General features: G+C 39.0%; 1 protein-coding gene across 3 annotated transcripts in view; it reads right to left on the bottom strand.

Annotated features, from left to right (window-relative positions):
- AMER1 (APC membrane recruitment protein 1) overlaps positions 1 to 17,382 on the bottom strand; it is a 68,871-nt gene that overhangs the window by 19,218 nt on the left and 32,271 nt on the right. The window contains exons 3-4 of one of the 3 annotated variants that reach the window (XR_003033571.2): positions 15,929 to 16,093; positions 531 to 10,614 (exon numbers count right to left, since the gene is read on the bottom strand). The gene's annotated coding sequence lies outside the window, so the exon portion shown is untranslated. Of the gene's footprint in view, positions 1 to 530; positions 16,094 to 17,382 lie in introns of those variants that run through there. The other 2 variants (XR_009493582.1, XR_003033570.2) reach the window with 2 other exon arrangements.

Here is a 17,382-nt window from a genome sequence, read left to right as displayed (position 1 = left end):
AAAGAAAAAAAAAAAAAGATCAATTAGATTTCATCAAGATTTTAAAATTTTGGGAGTCAAAAGACTGTCAAGAAAGCTAAGAAATAATCTACATATTGGAGAAAATATTTGGAATTCATCTATCTGATGAGATTGGGTGCATTCAAGGTAGTAGGGCTGTAGACTGGAATTCATATATCTGACACATGCTCAGTTGCTTCAGTTGTGTCCAACTCTTTGTGACCCTATGGACTGTAAACTGCCAGGCTGCTCTGTCAATGGGATTTTCCCAGCAAGAATACTAGAATGGGTTGCCATGCCCTCCTCCAGGGGATCTTCCCAGGGATCAAAACTGTATCTTCTACATTGCAGGTGGATTCTTTACTGCTGAGCCACCAGGGAAGGCCTTCATATATCTGAAAAGAGCCTAGTATTTAGAATATATACATAACTTACAACCAGAAAAAGGCAGATAATCTAATTTTAAATAGAGGATTTGAATAGATGTTCATCCAAAGAAGATCTACAGTGGTAAATAAGCACAAGAAAAATGCTCAACATCATTCTTTATTAGAAAAACATAATTCCAAAGTGCAATGTAATGCCACTTCACATTTACAGTTATGACCATAACAAAATAAAAGTTTCTCCCTTTATGTAACTTATCGTTTTATCCTCTTGTGAGTATTTTGCAAAGCAAAAGTTTTTAATTTTATAAAGATCCAGTTTAACAGTTTTTCCTTTTATATATCACATGTTTGTTATCAAGTCTATGAACTCGTGGCGTAGCCCTAGATCTCCCCAAATTTTCTTCTATTTTTTACATGATAGTTTTGCATTTCACTTTTAAGTCTCTGTTTTGCTTTAAGTTGTAAATGCGGTTATTGAGTTTTTAATTTTGCTCTACACAGGTTCATTGTTATTACACAGAGTTGGGATTAACTTTTGTATATTGATCTTATATTTTTAACCTTGCTAAACATTTTAGTCTTGGTTTTCCAAGGATGCTTTTATTTCCCTATTCACAGGACACTGAATTCACATTTTGCTCTTCTATTCTTTCAGCATTTGAAAAATATTCTGCCGCTTCTCTTTGTCCTTCATGGTTTTGGATGAGAAATCTGCTGCCATTCAAATTCTAGCTCCCCTGCGGAAGAGATCAAGATGGCAGCATAGGAGGATGGGGAACTCACTTCCCTCCACACACACATCAAAGTTACACCTACATGTGGAATAATTCTCACTAAAAACTAACTGGAAACTGGCAGAAACTTCTGTACAACCAAGACTGTAAGAAAGATCCACGGGTAATTGTGTAGGAAGGGAAGAAAAGTGATCAGGTCAGGACCTGTACACCTGGGAGGAGACTCACAGGAAAAGAGAGAATACATGGGTGGAAATCTACCTGGGGAATGAGTGCTTTGAGCCACAGATTGGGTGCCACAGTTCTAGAGTCCTACACAGAGGAGTTGAGACCCCTTGGCTGGTTGGTAGAGGACTGGAACTAACAAGAAAGCTGAAGGAAGCCTGGACTTTGCTCTTGAGGAGCATATGAACCCTGCTTTTCCCTCAAGGCAGGGCAGAAAGGGCAGATTGAAATCACACGGCTGGCTGACTCATTTCCCACAACCACCTAGCTCTGTGCCCCAGCCTGAGCCAAGCAAAGCCCCAGCCCCACTTACTCTATATCATTGGTAATAAGAACATTAATTGAATTAGGAAAAAATAATATATGAACACAGTGAGAATTTTGATAATGAACTCGAAAACTATTTAAAAACCCAATCAGAAATGAAGAATTCAATAACTGATATGAAAAGCACACTAGAAGGAATGAAGAACAGATTAAGTGACACAGAAGAACATCTAAGTTATCTGGAAGATAGAATAATGGAAATCAATGGTTAGAACAGGAAATTAAATTTTTTTTTTCATGAGAACAGTTTCACACAGCTATATTTAAAATGGATAACCAAGAAGCACCTACTATATAGCAAAAAAAAAATCTTATTTTAAATGAGTGATTATAAAAAAATAATAAATGTCTATAAAGTAAGTAAGTAAAAACATGAGAACAGTTTAAGAGGTCTCTGTGATAACAATAAGCATATCAACATTTGCATTACAGGGGTCACAGAAGGAGAAGAGAGAGATCAAAATTGTATTTGATGAAATTACAGCTGAAAAGGTCCCAAATCTTAAGAAGGAGACAGATATACAGGTACAGAAGCATGCTGCTGCTGCTAAGTCACTTCAGTTGTGTTTGACTCTGTGCGACCCCATAGATGGCGGCCCACCAGGCTCCCCCGTCCCTGGGATTCTCCAGGCAAGAACACTGGAGTGGGTTGCCATTTCCTTCTCCAATGCGTGAAAGTGAAAAGTGAAAGTGAAGTCGCTCAGTCGTGTCCGACTCTTTGAGACCCCAGGGACGGCAGCCTACCAGGCTCCTCCGCCCAAGGGATTTTCCAGGCAAGAGTACTGGAGTGGGGTGCTATTGCCTTCTCTGATACAGAAGCATAGAGGGTCCCAAACAAGATAAACTCAGAAAGACCTATGCCAAGACATTTAATAATTAAAATGGTAAATTTAAAGGTGAGAAAGAATTCTAAAGGCAGTAAGAGAAAAAAAAAAAAGTCATACACAAGGGAATACTGATTTTTCTGCACACAATTTATAGACCAGAAGGTAGTGTGGCATGGTATTTTGGAAGTGATGAGGGGAAAAAACCTGCAACCTAGGATACTCTACCCAGCAAGATTATAATGTTGAATTGAAGGAGAAATAAAAGACCTTCTCAGACAAGTACAAATGTAAAAGTCCATTAATACTAAAACTGCATTAAATTAAATGCTGAAGGGTCTTCTCTAAATGGAAAAGAAGTAAGAGTCTATTCAAAAGGGAAAAATCATGTAAACTGTAAAAGGAACTACAACTACAAAAACCAGTACAGGATAAACATGAAGGTTTAAGATATGACATCAAAAACACAAAATATGAGGAAGGGGAGAAAAACATAGATATTTTAAAATGTGCTTGAACTTAAATAACAGCCAGTTTGAACTTAAAAAACCACCACCAGGCCAACATATATGAAACACATGGTAACCAAAAATCAAAAACCTACAATAAACACAAAAAACTAAAAATAAAGGAACACAAGCATAAAACTAGGGAAGTAAAAGTCACTCCATCATGTCCGACTCTTCACAATTCCATGGACTATACAGTCTATGGAATTCTCCAGGCCAGAATACTGGAGTGGTTAGCCTTTCCCTTCTCCAGGGGATCTTTTCCACCCAGGGATGGAACACAGGTCTCCCATACTGCAGGCAGATTCTTTACCAGCTGAGCAACAAGTGAAGCCCAAGAATACTGGAGTGGGTAGCATATCCCTTCTTCAGCAGATCTTCCTGACCCAGGAATCGAACCAGGGTCTCCTGCATCGCAGGCAGATTCTTTACCAACTGAGCTATCGGGGGAAAAAAAGTGTCAAATTACAAGGAAAGAATCAAAAAGAAGTAATGATCAGAGAGCTACAAAAAAAAAAAAAAACAGAAAAGAAGTAATAACTTGGCAATAAGTACATACCTATGAATATTTACTTTAAATATCAATGGAATAAATGTTCCAATCAAAAGACATAGGGTGAAGGGATAAAAAAGCAAGACCCATCTATATGCTGCCTACAAGAGACTCACCTCAGACATAAAGATACACACAGACTGAAAGTGAGGGGATGGGAAAAGACATTTCATGTAAACAGAAAGAACAAGAGAGCAGAGGTAGCAATACTCATATCAGGCAAAATAGACTTTAGAACAAGGGCTATAACAAAAGATAAAGAAGGACATTATATAATGATGAAGGGATCAATATAAGAAGATAATATTATACTTATGAAGATATATGAACCAAAAAAAAATATGAACGTAATACAGAAGCACCTAAATATATAAAGCTATTAATAATACTAATAGATGTAAAGGGAGAAATTTACAATAATACCATAATAGTAGGGGACTGTAACACAACTGGAATCAATGGACAGATCATCCAGACAGAAAATCAGTAAGGTAACAGTGGTATTAAATGACACAATAGGCAGCTGGAATTAATAGATACCCATCCTGAAAGATGATGCTGCAAAAGGGATGCACTCAATATGCCAGCAAATTTGGAAAACTCAGCAGTGGCCACAGGACTGGAAAAGGTCAGTTTTCATTCCAATCCCAAAGAAAAGCAATGCCAAAGAATGTTCAAACTACTGCACAATTGCACTTACCTCACACGCTAGTAAAGTAATGCTCGAAATTCTCCAAGCCAGGCTTCAGCAGTACATGAACAGTGAACTTGCAGATGTTCAAGCTGGTTTTAGAAAAGGCAGAGGAACCAGAGATCAAATTGTCAACATCCTCTGGATCATCAAAAAAGCAAGAGAGTTCCAGAAAAATATCTATTTCTGCTTTATTGACTATGCCAAAGTCTTTGACTGTGTGGATCACAATAAACTGTGGAAAATTCTGAAAGAGATGGGAATGCCAGACCACCTGACCTGCCTCTTGAGAAACCTATATGCAGGTCAGGAAGCAACAGTTAGAACTGGACATGAAACAACAGACTGGTTCCAAATAGGAAAAGGAGTACGTCAAGGCTGGATATTGTCACCCTGCTTATTTAAGTTCTATGCAGAGTACATCATGAGAAATGCTGGGCTGGAAGAAGCACAAGCTGGAATCAATATTGCCAGGAGAAATATTAATCACCTCATATATGCAGATGACACCACTCTAATGGCAGAAAGTGAAGAGGAACTAAAGAGCCTCTTGATGAAAGTGAAAGAGGAGAGTGAAAAAGTTGGCTTAAAGTTCAACATTCAGAAAACGAAGATCATGGCATCTGGTCCCATCACTTCATGGGAAATAGATGGGGAAACAGTGTCAGACTTTATTTTTTTTGGATCCAGAATCACTGCAGATGGTGACTGCAGCCATGAAAGTAAAAGATACTTATTCCTTGGAAGGAAAGTTATGACCAACCTAGATAGCATATTGAAAAGAAGAAACATTACTTTGCCAACAAAGGTCCGTCTAGTCAAGGCTATGGTTTTTCCAGTGGTCATGTATGGATGTGAGAGTTGGACTGTGAAGAAAGCTGAGTGCTAAAGAATTGATGCTTTTGAACTGTGGTGTTGGAGAAGACTCTTGAGAGTCCCTTGGACTGCAAGGAGATTCAACCAGTCCATTCTGAAGAAGATCAGCCCTGGGATTTCTTTGGAAGGAATGATGCTAAAGCTGAAACTCCAGTACTTTGGCCACCTCATGCGAAGAGTTGACTCATTGGAAAAGACTCTGATGCTGGGAGGGATTTGGGGCAGGAGGAGAAGGGGACAACAGAGAATGACATGGCTGGATGGCATCACTGACTCGATGGATGTGAGTTTGAGTGAACTCCAAGAGTTGGTGATGGACAGAGAGCCCTGGCATGCTGCGATTCATGGGGTTGCAAAGAGTCGGCCACAACTGAGCGACTGAACTGAACTGAAAGTACCACCCTAAACAATTAGAAAAGGAAGAAAAGAAAAAATAAAATATTAAAGATCAGAGAGAAAATAAATGAAATAAAACCAAATAACAATTTTAAAAAATCCATGAAGCCAAGAGCTGTTTTTTAAGATATAACAACCAGTATCACAAGATGCAAGAAATTATAAGAGAATACTATGAACTATATGACAACAAATTGAACAACCTAGAAGAAATGGACACATTTCTAGGATCATACACCTGACAAGAAGAAACAGGTAATTTGAAAAGATCAAAACTAGAAGTTAAATTGAATTTGTAATAAAAAAAAATAAATAAACAAAACTCCCAGCATCCAAACTCCAGGACCAGAGGGCTTCACAGGGGAATACTACCAAACATAGAATGTAGAAATAATACCTATCTTTCTAAAGCTATTTTAAACAATTGAAGAGGATGGACCAATCCTAAGTTCATTCTATGAGATCACCACTACTCTGATAACAAAATCAGACAAAGACATAATTTAAAAAAAAAAGAAGAAGAAAATTTCAGGCAATATCTTTGATGAAGAGACAAACAAAATCCCCCCCCCAAATATTAACCAAATGAATCCAACAATATATAAAATAGTCATACATCATGATCAAGTGGGATTTATTCCAGGGACTCAAGGATGATTCAATAGTCATCAGTCAATGTAACACATCACCGCAATAAAAGGAAGAATACAAATTACATGATCATCTCAACAGATGCAGAAAAAGCATTTGAGAAAATTCAATATTCATTCATGATTAAAAAAAAAAACTCTTATCAAAGTTAATATAGAGGGAACATATCTCAAACATTAGCTAGGCCATTTATGACAAATCCACAGTTAACATCATACTCAGTGGTGAAAATTTCAAAGTCTTTCCTCTAAATTGAGAAAAGAGTAGAGTTTGGAATTTCAAAAATACAATGTTAAAAAAAGGAAGAAGAAACATAAAGAGAGAAAACAAACAAACAAACAAAAACAATGTAGCAAAAATTATAAAGAAAATTGAGAAAAGAGAAACAAGGATGGCCACTCTCATCACTTCTATTTAACATAGCATCAGAAGTCTTAGCCATTGCATTCAGACAATAAAAGGAAATAGATGGTATCCAAACTGGGAGAGAAGAAGTAAAAGTGTCACTACTGTCATCTACATGATACTTTATATAGAAAACCCTAAAGTCTCTACCAGGTAACTATTAGATCCAGTAAATGAATTCAGCAAAGTTTCAGGAGACAAGATTAAAGTACAGAAATCTGTTACTTTTCTATACACTAATAATAAACTACCAGAATAAGAAAGTGGAAAAAAAAAATCCTGTTTAAAAATCACATCAAAAAGAATAAAATTCCTTGGAATAAACTTAACTAACAAGTTGAAAAATTATACTCTGAAAACTATAAAACACTGAGGAAGGAAATTAAAGATTATACAAAGAAATGGAAAGGTATCCAGTGTTCTTGGATTAGAATGATTAACTTTGCTAAAATGCCCAAACTTCTCGAAGCAATCTATAAATTTAATGTAATTTCCTCAAAACACCCATGACATTTTTCACAGAACTGGAACAAATAATTCTAAAATTTATATTTTAGGTCTTTACATGAAAGACCCCAAATTGCCAAAGCAATTTTGAGAAAAAAGTAAAAAAGTACAAAGCTCTAGGTATCACCTTCCCTGAATTACAAAGCTGCTGCTAAGTCACTTCAGTCATGTCCGACTCTGTGTGACCCCATAGATGGCGGCCCACCAGGCTCCCCCGTCCCTGGGATTCTCCAGGCAAGAACACTGGAGTGGGTTGCCATTTCCTTCTCCAATGCATGAAAGTGAAAAGTGAAAGTGAAGTCATTCAGTCATGTCTGACTCTTAGCGACCCCGTGGACTGCAGCTTACCAAGCTCCTCCGTCCATGGGATTTTCCAGGCAAGAGTACTGGAGTGGGGTGTCAAAAACAGACACATAGAACAATAGGACAGAACAGAGAGCCCAGAAATAAATCCACACAACTATGGTCAATTAATCCATAACAAAGTTTGGAAGAATATACAACAGGGAAAAGACAATCTCTTTAATAAGTGGTACCAGGAAAACTGGACAACTATATGTAAAAGAATGAAATTAGCATAGTTCCTTATACTACATAGAAATAAACTCAAATGAATTAAAGACTGAAAGACAAAACTTAAAATTCTTAGCAGAGAACATAGGCAGAACATTCTTTGACATAAATCATAGCATTTTTTTAATCTGCCTCAGGCAAAAGAAATAAAAGCAAAATTAAACACATGGGACCTAATTAAACTTAAAGGCTTTTGCACAGCAAAGGAAACCATTGGCAAAATGAAAAGACAACATATGGAATGGAAGAAATATCTGCAATTGATATCACTACCAAAAGGCTAATATACAAAATATATAAATGGTTCATACAACTGAACGTCCAAAAAAATCCAATCAAAAAATGAGACGACTTGAGTAGACATTTTTCCAAAGGTGACAGATGGCTAACAGGCATATGAAAAGCTGTTCAACATAATTAACCATTAAAGAAATTCAAATTAAAACCACAATGAAATATCACCTCACACCTGATAGAATGGCTATTATCAAAGTTTGGCCAAAAAAAAAAAAAAAAAAAAGCAGATATGTCATATGTATACAATGGGCTTCCCTGGTGGGTCAGATGGTAAAGAATCTGCCTGCAATATGGGAGACATGGGTTCGATCCCTGGGTCAGGAAGATCCCCTGGAGAAGGGAATGGAAACCCACTCCAGTATTTTTGCCTGGAGAATTTCATGTACAGAGGAGCTGGTGGGCTACAATCCATTGAGTGGCAAATGAGTCGGAAACGACTGAGCAACTAACACACATATGATGGAATATTGCTCAGCCATATTAAAGAATGTAATTCTGCCATTTTCAACAACATGAATGGACCTAGAAAATATAATGGTAGTGATTTAAGTCATAGATATCACTTATATGTGGAATCTAAGAAAATAAAGAAAACTGATATAAATAGTAAAATAGAAACAGACTCACTGATATAGAAAAGAAACTAATGATTCCCAGTGGGGAGAGCAAAGAGCAGAGGGGCATAATAGTGGTACAGGGTTATGAGACACAAACTACTATGTATAAAATATAAAAGCAACAAGGATATATTGTGCAGCACAGGGAGACATAGGGGCTTACATTATTTTGTAACATCTTTTAATGGAGCATAATCTAAAAATACTAAAGCAATATGCAGTATACCTGAAACATAAATAATTCAATCATATTTCAATATGAAAAGAATTATTTTTGAACCACTGAATTTTTATTTACTAAAACCAGAAACAATAAATGGAATAAAATTCTGACTTTCTTTAATAAATTTTAAAATAAATTCTTCTTCCCCTATAGCAATATATTGTTTGTCTATGGCTGCTTTCAAGGTTTTTTTTCTTTTATTTAGTTTCAAAGTTTTAATTATATTGCTTGAAAATCTTATTTGGTATTCATTCAGTTTCTTGAATATGTAAGTTTATGCCTTTCATCAAAATTTGGAAGTTTTCATCTATCATTTCTTCATATACTCTTTCACCTTCACTCTCTTTTCTCTCCATGACTCAAATGATACAAATGTTATATCTTTTTTTTAGTCCCACCAGTTTTGTGGTTTTGCTCATTGTTTTCAACCTATTTTGTCTCTGTTGTTCAGACTGCATAAATGCCACTAAACTGTCAAGTTCACTGATTCTGTTATCTTCTTCAGTTTTGAGCCTCAGTTCAGTTCAGTTCAGTCGCTCGGTCGTGTCCGATTCTTTGCAACACCATGAATCGCAGCACGCCAGGCCTCCCTGTCCATCACCAACCCCCGGAGTTCACTCAGACTCACGTCCATCGAGTCAGTGATGCTATCTAGCCATTTCATCCTCTGTCGTCCCCTTCTCCTCCTGCCCCCAATCCCTCCCAGCATCAGAGTCTTATTAGTCAGCCTACCCACATTTTAATTTTTTTTAAATTTCTATTTGGTTCTTTTTGATAACTTCTAATTCATTCTTGAGACTTTCTGATTTTTCATTTGCTTCAGGAGAATTTATTATTGGCTACTGAAGCATTTTTATGATGGCTGCTTTAAAATCTTTTTCACATAATTCCCAACATCTGATTTATCTCAGTGTTGGCATCTGTTGATTGTCATTTCTCTTTAAAGTTTGATTTTCCTGGCTCTTGTATGACAGGTGATTTTTTAAATTTTATCATGGATATTTTGTATAGTGTGTTAGGAGACTCTAAGTTCTATATAAATGTTTTATGTTGGAAGGAAGTCATCCTGTTTAGGTTTAACAGTAGCCTGGACTACTTTTGTTAGCTGTGGCACTGACAGTAGTTTTCTTTGGGTCTTTACCATACTATTTTAGTCTTCATGGTCTATCTGGTCCTGATGGAATTCCCATTTATTTCTGATGCTGCTGCCTGGGGGTTAGAGAGAATCCCCCAGGCCAGGCTACCTGGTGAACCTAGATTGGGTGAAAATAGTCATTGTCCTGCAAGGAGGAGGAGCATATCCCAGGCTAGGCCATTTGTTTTGCTAGGATATCCCTTGATGGTATCACCTAGTTACTTGATGTCTCTTAATAGTAGACTCTGAGGCCTGGCAGAGAAGGAAAATGATTCCTTTTACTGCTTTTTATCAGCTGGACTCCCCATCAATCTTCTTTGCTGGTGCTGTTGGAACCACATGATGTTGTCAGAGGGATATCTGTTCTTTCTGGGAGAAGTTTAAACCTTCCTTGGCAGCCTTCTGTTGTTAGGTTTGGGGTCAGGAAATGCCAGGTCTATGTCATCTTTTTTCATGGGTGGGAGGATGTATGATGTTCTGCTGTTGTGCTACATTCTTCCAATTCTATGATCCCTAACCAGTTCACCTCTTCTTACCACTTTTCACATTCTCCTCTGGTATGTCTTATGTTATTTCCAGAATTTATCATTGTATTTTAAGTGAAGCACATCTGGACCAGTGTGTGTTAGTTGCTCAGTCGTGTCCAACTCTGTGACTCCATGGACTATAGCCCACCAGGCTCCTTTGTCCAGAAGACACCCATAAAACATTAAAAAAAAAATCATTACTACCTGTCATAAAGAAGAGTAATGTATTACTTTTGCCCTTAAGGAACAATAGGCTAGTCAGAGAGATGAGACAAGAATATAAACATAACAATAGCATTTACTATTTACTATGTTTCAGTTTATAGTTAGTAAGCATTCAGTTTCCAAATTTGCTGGCATATTGCTGGCATATTGAGTGCAGCACTTTCACAGTATCATGAGTTTAAGTTAATAAGTATTTAAAATTTTATAACACCTTCTGAAAGAGGTACTAATGAGTTGCCCATTTTAAATATGTGCAAGAAAATTTAGGCAACTTGCTCAGTGTCACACAGCTGTGTCAGTCACTCAGTCATGTCCGACTCTTTGTGATCCCATGGACTATAGCCCACCAGGCTCCTCTGTCCATGGAATTCACCAGGCAAGAATACTGGAGTGGATTGCCATTCCTTTCTCCAGAAGATCTTCCCAACCCAGGGATCAAACCTGGGTCGTCCACATTTCAGGCAGATTCTTTACCATCTGAGCCACCAAGGAGGTCACATGGCTAGTAATTAGCAAAGTCAGGACTAAAACCTAAGCAGTCCTACTTAAAAGCTGCTACTCTACTATACTAAGTTGAATAACAATACAAAGAGGCAAATGAATAGGGTTCAGAACAGTAAATGAACCTGCTATGATGTGGAAATCAGGATGAGGTAGCATTTAGGAAGTGTCATGAGGGATAAGAAGGATTTCAATGGGTAAAGGTGGTGAAAGTCTAGTATGAAAGAAGAGCATGTATAAAGACCCTGTGGTGGTAACAATGGGGCCTATTGAGGAAACCACTCTAGTATATAGAGTGGTGAGAGTTAGGACTATAATAAAGTTTGGAGCAATAAGATAGAAGTCTTTGAATGCCAAGTTGAGGAAGTCAGTATTAATTTCATAGGCAATAGTGACTTCACAAGAGGCATGACCTGAGTAGTTTGGTGATTTCTAAAGAACGTTTTAGTGGCAGTAGCTGAGAGTAGATAAATGGAGTTCATGGCGACTAGGAGTGGGTGAAGGCCTGACCTAGGACCATGGCAGCCAAGATGGAAAGGAGGTAATTGATACAGGAGATATTTAGTGGGTAGAATCAAGAGAATTTAGTGACTTATTAGATATGGTGACTGAGCAAAAGAAAGGAGTCAATAATGACTCTTTTTTTTTTTTTTAATTTTATTTTATTTTTAAACTTTACATAATTGTATTAGTTTTGCCAAATATCAAAATGAATCCACCACAGGTATACATGACTCTTTTTAGGAGTCTGGCTGGCTGGTAATGCCATTAAGTGATATGTTGAATTCTTCTGCCTTTGGGAAACATAAAAAAGCAGTATAGCATCACCTGTGTATCAGTCTTTTGATATGTGAAGACTATTATTCTGTTGACAGACACATTTCTGTTCTCAAGGAACACTTCCTTTCACCTTTCCTCATAGATCCTATTTCCAACTGTTATAATAACTTTCCTTTGCTCTCTTTTGGACATACTCAAATTTCCAGCACTCTTAGGGTGTAAGACACAGGCAGACTGGTGAGGGTGGAGTGAAGAGAAAGAGTGAGGAAGAGAGAAGTGTGTGGTGGAATAATGAGGCTATAGCATAAGGATATAAGGACCTGAATTCAGACCTTTAACTTAGTGGAGGCGATGAGGCAAAAGACCTGTGGATATCTTAGCCCATCAGTGCTGTGTTTCTTATGTCAAAGCCTTGTCCATTTTGGTAAGGAATCAGAGGGGAAAAAAGTGGTAACATAGCCTTTAGGGTTAAGACAAAGAACTAAGAGCCCTGGGGCCTAACTCCAGCTCAACCTCAGGTCATCTGAAGGGCCTCAGTAAAACCTTTTCCATTCCAAGTACTCCCCTCTGCTAAAGATGACATTCTGTTAGGTTGAACTATATGAATTTCCCAATACTCACCTAGTTTTGACTGGCACAAACAGCAGTATTACATGGTTCAACTTAGTATTTTCATCTATTGTAATCATGTGCCTGCTTACCTTACCACTTTCACACAGTATGTACGCATGTGCAGTCAGACATATATACATGGAAACACACACACCACTGCTAAATTGGCAGATCCTTTATGATTGAAACAATTCTAGATTTTTGAAAAAAAATTCGTATTTGTAGTGTTTGCCCATTTCCATAGAGGAAATTACTCTCTCATTGCCAATTTCATCTACCAATGTGATGTCTTCCCTCGTAGCTCAGTCGGTAAAGAATCTGCCTGCAGTGAAGGAGACCCAGGTTTGATTTCTGGGTTGGGAAGATTCCCTGGAGAAGCAAATGGCAATCCCCTCCAGTATTCTTGCCTGGAGAATCCCATGAACAGATAAGCCTGGCAGGCTACAGTCCATGGAGTTGCAAGAGTCAGACACGACTTAGCAACTAAACCACCACTACCATGTGATGTCACTGAATGTGGAGTTGGGAAGAGATGTGCGTGCACAGTTGGCTCTTAAGAGTTGGTATAAGTTGGCTGTAACATACCACTGCTTTATCTCTATATCCCTTTATAACATTTAGTAAAGGATCTCAGTATGAGGGCAGTAATGGTCAATTTGAACATAAAGCCTTCTCCTGAAGAATCCAAATTGCACAGAAAATGCCAGTAATAACAACCATTTTGATACTTTGCTTTACAGTTTTCCAAATAATTTGCATATCTATTTTAGGAGGAAGGCAGGAGGGAGACAGGATAGGAATTCATATTCTTATCTTATTGAATGAGGAAGCTGGGGATAAACTGAGATTGAGAGGTTGGGAGCATTAAGAAAGTGAATTCCTTTAGTTACCGCAATTAAAAAAATATGCCCCACACATACATGTCAAAAATAAGACTCTTAAGTCACTGTATCCAATGACTGGATAATTCATGTACTTCAACCTAATAGAATGCCATTTTTAGCAGAAGGGATCTGGCTACTGGTAGGTATAAATGCCTTTTCACAGGGCCCTGACTTTGTGAGAAAAATGAGCTCATAGAGGGCAGACAACCAGTACCAAAGCATTTGAATACTCCTACCATTTTGCATTTCTGTAGCCTTTTACAACTTTTTTAAAAGTACCTTCACATTTACTATCTACTGCATTCCCAGGTGGCCCTAGTGGTAAAGAACCCACCTGCCAATGTAGGAAACATAAGAGTGGCTAGTTCAATCCCTGGGTAGGGAAGATCCCCTGGAGAAGGTCATGGCAACCCACTCCAGTATTCTTGCCTGGAGAATCCCCACGGACAGAGGAGCCTGGTGGGCTACAGTTTATAGGGTCGCAAAGAGTCAGACATGACTGAAGCAACTTAGCACGCATGCATTTTCCAGTAGGAAAAATGAAGATAGTCTCAGCTGAAGCACAGGATTGGTGGGAGAGAGTGGCTCAATAGGTATTAATGACCCATTTAGAAGGGGAGAAAACATGCTCAGGGCTGTTGACAGACCTATTCAGAATCTCAAGGACTTGCCTGTTACACACTCTGGCTGCTCTCTGCACAGGCCTGTCCCAAGCCATTTTTTTCAACTTCCAGGTGAGTAGGGTCCTTCAGACTGCCATACCTCTAATTCAGCCCCAGAAGTAGCATTATAGATATCCTACAAATACTTGGCTTTAAGGCCTGAAAGCAGCCCTCAAGGGAGGGACCCTGAGGAAAGTATTTTGGTTAGTCCTTTGTTTGCACTCTGTGTGTAGATACAGTTCACATGCCTACACAAACATTTATTGACAGCTCATAAAAGCTCAGCCTTGACACCAAGCACCATCCATTGTTATCTCCTTCCTGCTCACCTGTTTGGTCCCACTGTTCCTCACTTTCTTCCTCCCTTTGCACCTGAGCTTCTCATGCCTACCTTAAACTCCTTACTTAGATGATAATTTTAATTATACAGCTCAGATCTTAGCATGCTCTTCCAGGTACAGCCTGCTACAGGTTTCCTGGCACCAGGCATTTCCAATTTCTGATAAAAGAAACAAACTTGTCACTCATCCTCCTTGAAGTATCCAATTCTATCTTCCTGGGGTGGGACATGGGACCTTGATCCTGGATGCTGACAGCTCTGGCTTTTCTGGGATGCTTAAGTCTAGCCACCAACAGGCACTCACAAAACTCAGTAAGAGAAGTATGAAAGGCCCATACTCATATTTCTTGAGCAGCTTAGGTCTTTACAGAGGGTGACCAGGTTGACTAGATTCTCAATCACTATAGGGTCCACACCTACCAAGGATCCAAATTGAGGTTGCCTATGTGCCAAGGGTACAGGCCACAATGACAACTGAGATTGACCATCATCTGGGTAGGGCCCACATGGGCCAGGCACTGGATAGAGAAGTTTTATACACATCATTGCTAATCCCTACAACATATAGATTATTTCTTCCATTTTATGGACTTCCCTGGTGGCTCAGATGGTAAAGTGCCTGTCTACAATGCGGGAGATCCAGATTCGATCTCTGGGTTGGTAAGATCCCCTGGAGAAGGAAATGGCAATCCACTCCAGTACTATTGCCTGGAAAACCCCATGGAGAGAGGAGCCTGGTAGGCTACAGTCCATGGGGTCACAAAGAGTCGGACACGACTGAGCAACTTCACTTTCTTCCACTTTCTTCCATTTTATAGATGAAGAAGTTGAGGGTTAGAGAAGTTCTCACTTATCCAAGCTCACATAAGTAGGTCGTGGAACCAAAAAGAGAATCAAGGTCTGTTTGACTGAAAACTCATACCACTTAGCCTCTTGCAGGTGTTTAGGAATAATAAAAAAGGACCTAGATGAATTTGTCTAAAGAGTCTTGTTCTGAGACCCACACTTGAAGAGGGCCACTAATAGTGGAGTGCTTTCAGCATGGATTGAGAAGGCTGGGGAAGGGACTTAGACCAAGGACATATGAGGAAAGACTGGAAGGATGTAACACTGTTTTGCCTGGAAAAGAGACAACACCAGATAACAAGTATCAGGCCATGTCATTCTCTGCTGCTGCTGCTAAGTTGCTTCAGTCGTGTCTGACTCTGTGTGACCCCATAGACGGCAGCCCACCAGGCTCCCCCATCCCTGGGATTCTCCAGGCAAGAACACTGGAGTGGGTTGCCATTTCCTTCTCCATGTCATTCTCTGCTCCCCTCTAACTCAGGACAGGAGTCAAAGTCTTTTCAACAGTCTTCTCATCTCCCTCACTCCAACATTACCTCTGTAACCTCATCCCTTCACTCACTCCACTTCAGGTACACTGGACTCATGTTTGTTCCTGGTATTTATTATCTTCTCTTACCTTGAAGTTTCAGTTCTTCTCTCAAATGTGACCTGCACAGTGAGTCTTCTCTTGACCACTCTATTTTAAATTGGAACCTCCTGTCTTTCCTTTATTTCCCTCCATTGTATCTATCACCATCCGACATATGATAACTTTATTTATTTTGCTTCATTATCTGCCCACCTGCAGAAAAAAGTAAGTCCCATAAGTGGGGAGATGGGGAGAGGGATTTTTTTTTTAATCTTGCTTATTCACTGCTGGACCCACAGCACCTAGAATAGGTACTTAACATTTGTTGAACCAAAGAATACCATCTCTGCCTTCAGATCTGGAAGGACTGTTATGGGGCAAAGAGAGTAGATAGCAAATAGGATCTGTGTGACTCCCAGGGACTAAGCTAGGCCTATTCCAGCTCAACGTAAATAGGGACATCTTAGGCATTAAAACTGCCCCAGGAATCTATGCTAGTGGAGGTGAGCAGGAGCAAGACAGATGATATAGGAAGAATTTAAGCATCAAAAAGGAAAGGGTGAGGAAAGGACCACAGTCTGAGATTCTGTGTTCTCCAACTCGTTTAAGGATGAAGAACCTGAGGCTCTGAGATATGAAGTTTCCATCAATTGCAGGTAGAACAGGGACTAAAATCTTGGTGTCCTAAATTGTAGGACAGTGAAATAATTTTTTCCTTCAATAAAGCAGTATTTTGTGGCAGGGTAATTTCTGGAAATATTCATGTTTATTTATTTGCTGCCCCTCTATATCCCCACACCCCATACCCTACCCCTGCTACATGGAGGTAACCTGGCCCTTAAAAGACCTCTTGCAAGATGGATTTCACGGTGTAGAAAGCCAAAGCAGGCTGACATCACTGAATCTATCACTCTTTTATCAAAGTATGAAAACACCATTGATATATAAGGACAAGGAAAAGTCCTGAAAGAAAAAAAAATTGAAGAGGGATCCCTCCCACTCCCAGCCCCACGTAGGAATGGAGAGCTCCTAAGTCTGGGGCGGTAGAGAAGGATAAAAATGGCTTAGGGAAGTGCCTCAAAGATGGGGAGGAGATGGTTTTAAGGTACCCAGAGGGAGGCAGGACCTAGGACCTTGGGGCTCTCAGCTTCTCTTCCATCACTGCAGGCATGGAAAATGAGGGTATCAGTGGTGACTGGAATAGATTAGAGATTAGTTGCCTTTGCCTTAATTTCTGGGTAATACAAGTACCACTTGGATTCCAGTGCCAACCTTAAGTGGGTCCCCAGTCATGAAATACATGGAATTTTCTGCTTCTCTGCTAGAATGGGAGGTTTGGAGTCAGAATTCAGTTACTTTAAATAAAACAAACAAGGATTATTTTCTTGCCCACCCACATCTGAGTTTGTGGATGGACATGGATGTCCACTCCATTTTCTGCCTCTTGAAGGACATAAATATTAATTTTAATCACAGCATTTGTGGACAGAGCATCCACTTCC

The sequence above is a fragment of the Bos taurus genome, chromosome X, assembly GCF_002263795.3.
Source record: "Bos taurus isolate L1 Dominette 01449 registration number 42190680 breed Hereford chromosome X, ARS-UCD2.0, whole genome shotgun sequence".
NCBI classification, from domain to species: Eukaryota; Metazoa; Chordata; class Mammalia; order Artiodactyla; family Bovidae; genus Bos; species Bos taurus.
The sequence above is the reverse complement of the archived record's forward strand: the minus strand, read 5'-3'. Positions and strand labels throughout refer to the sequence as shown.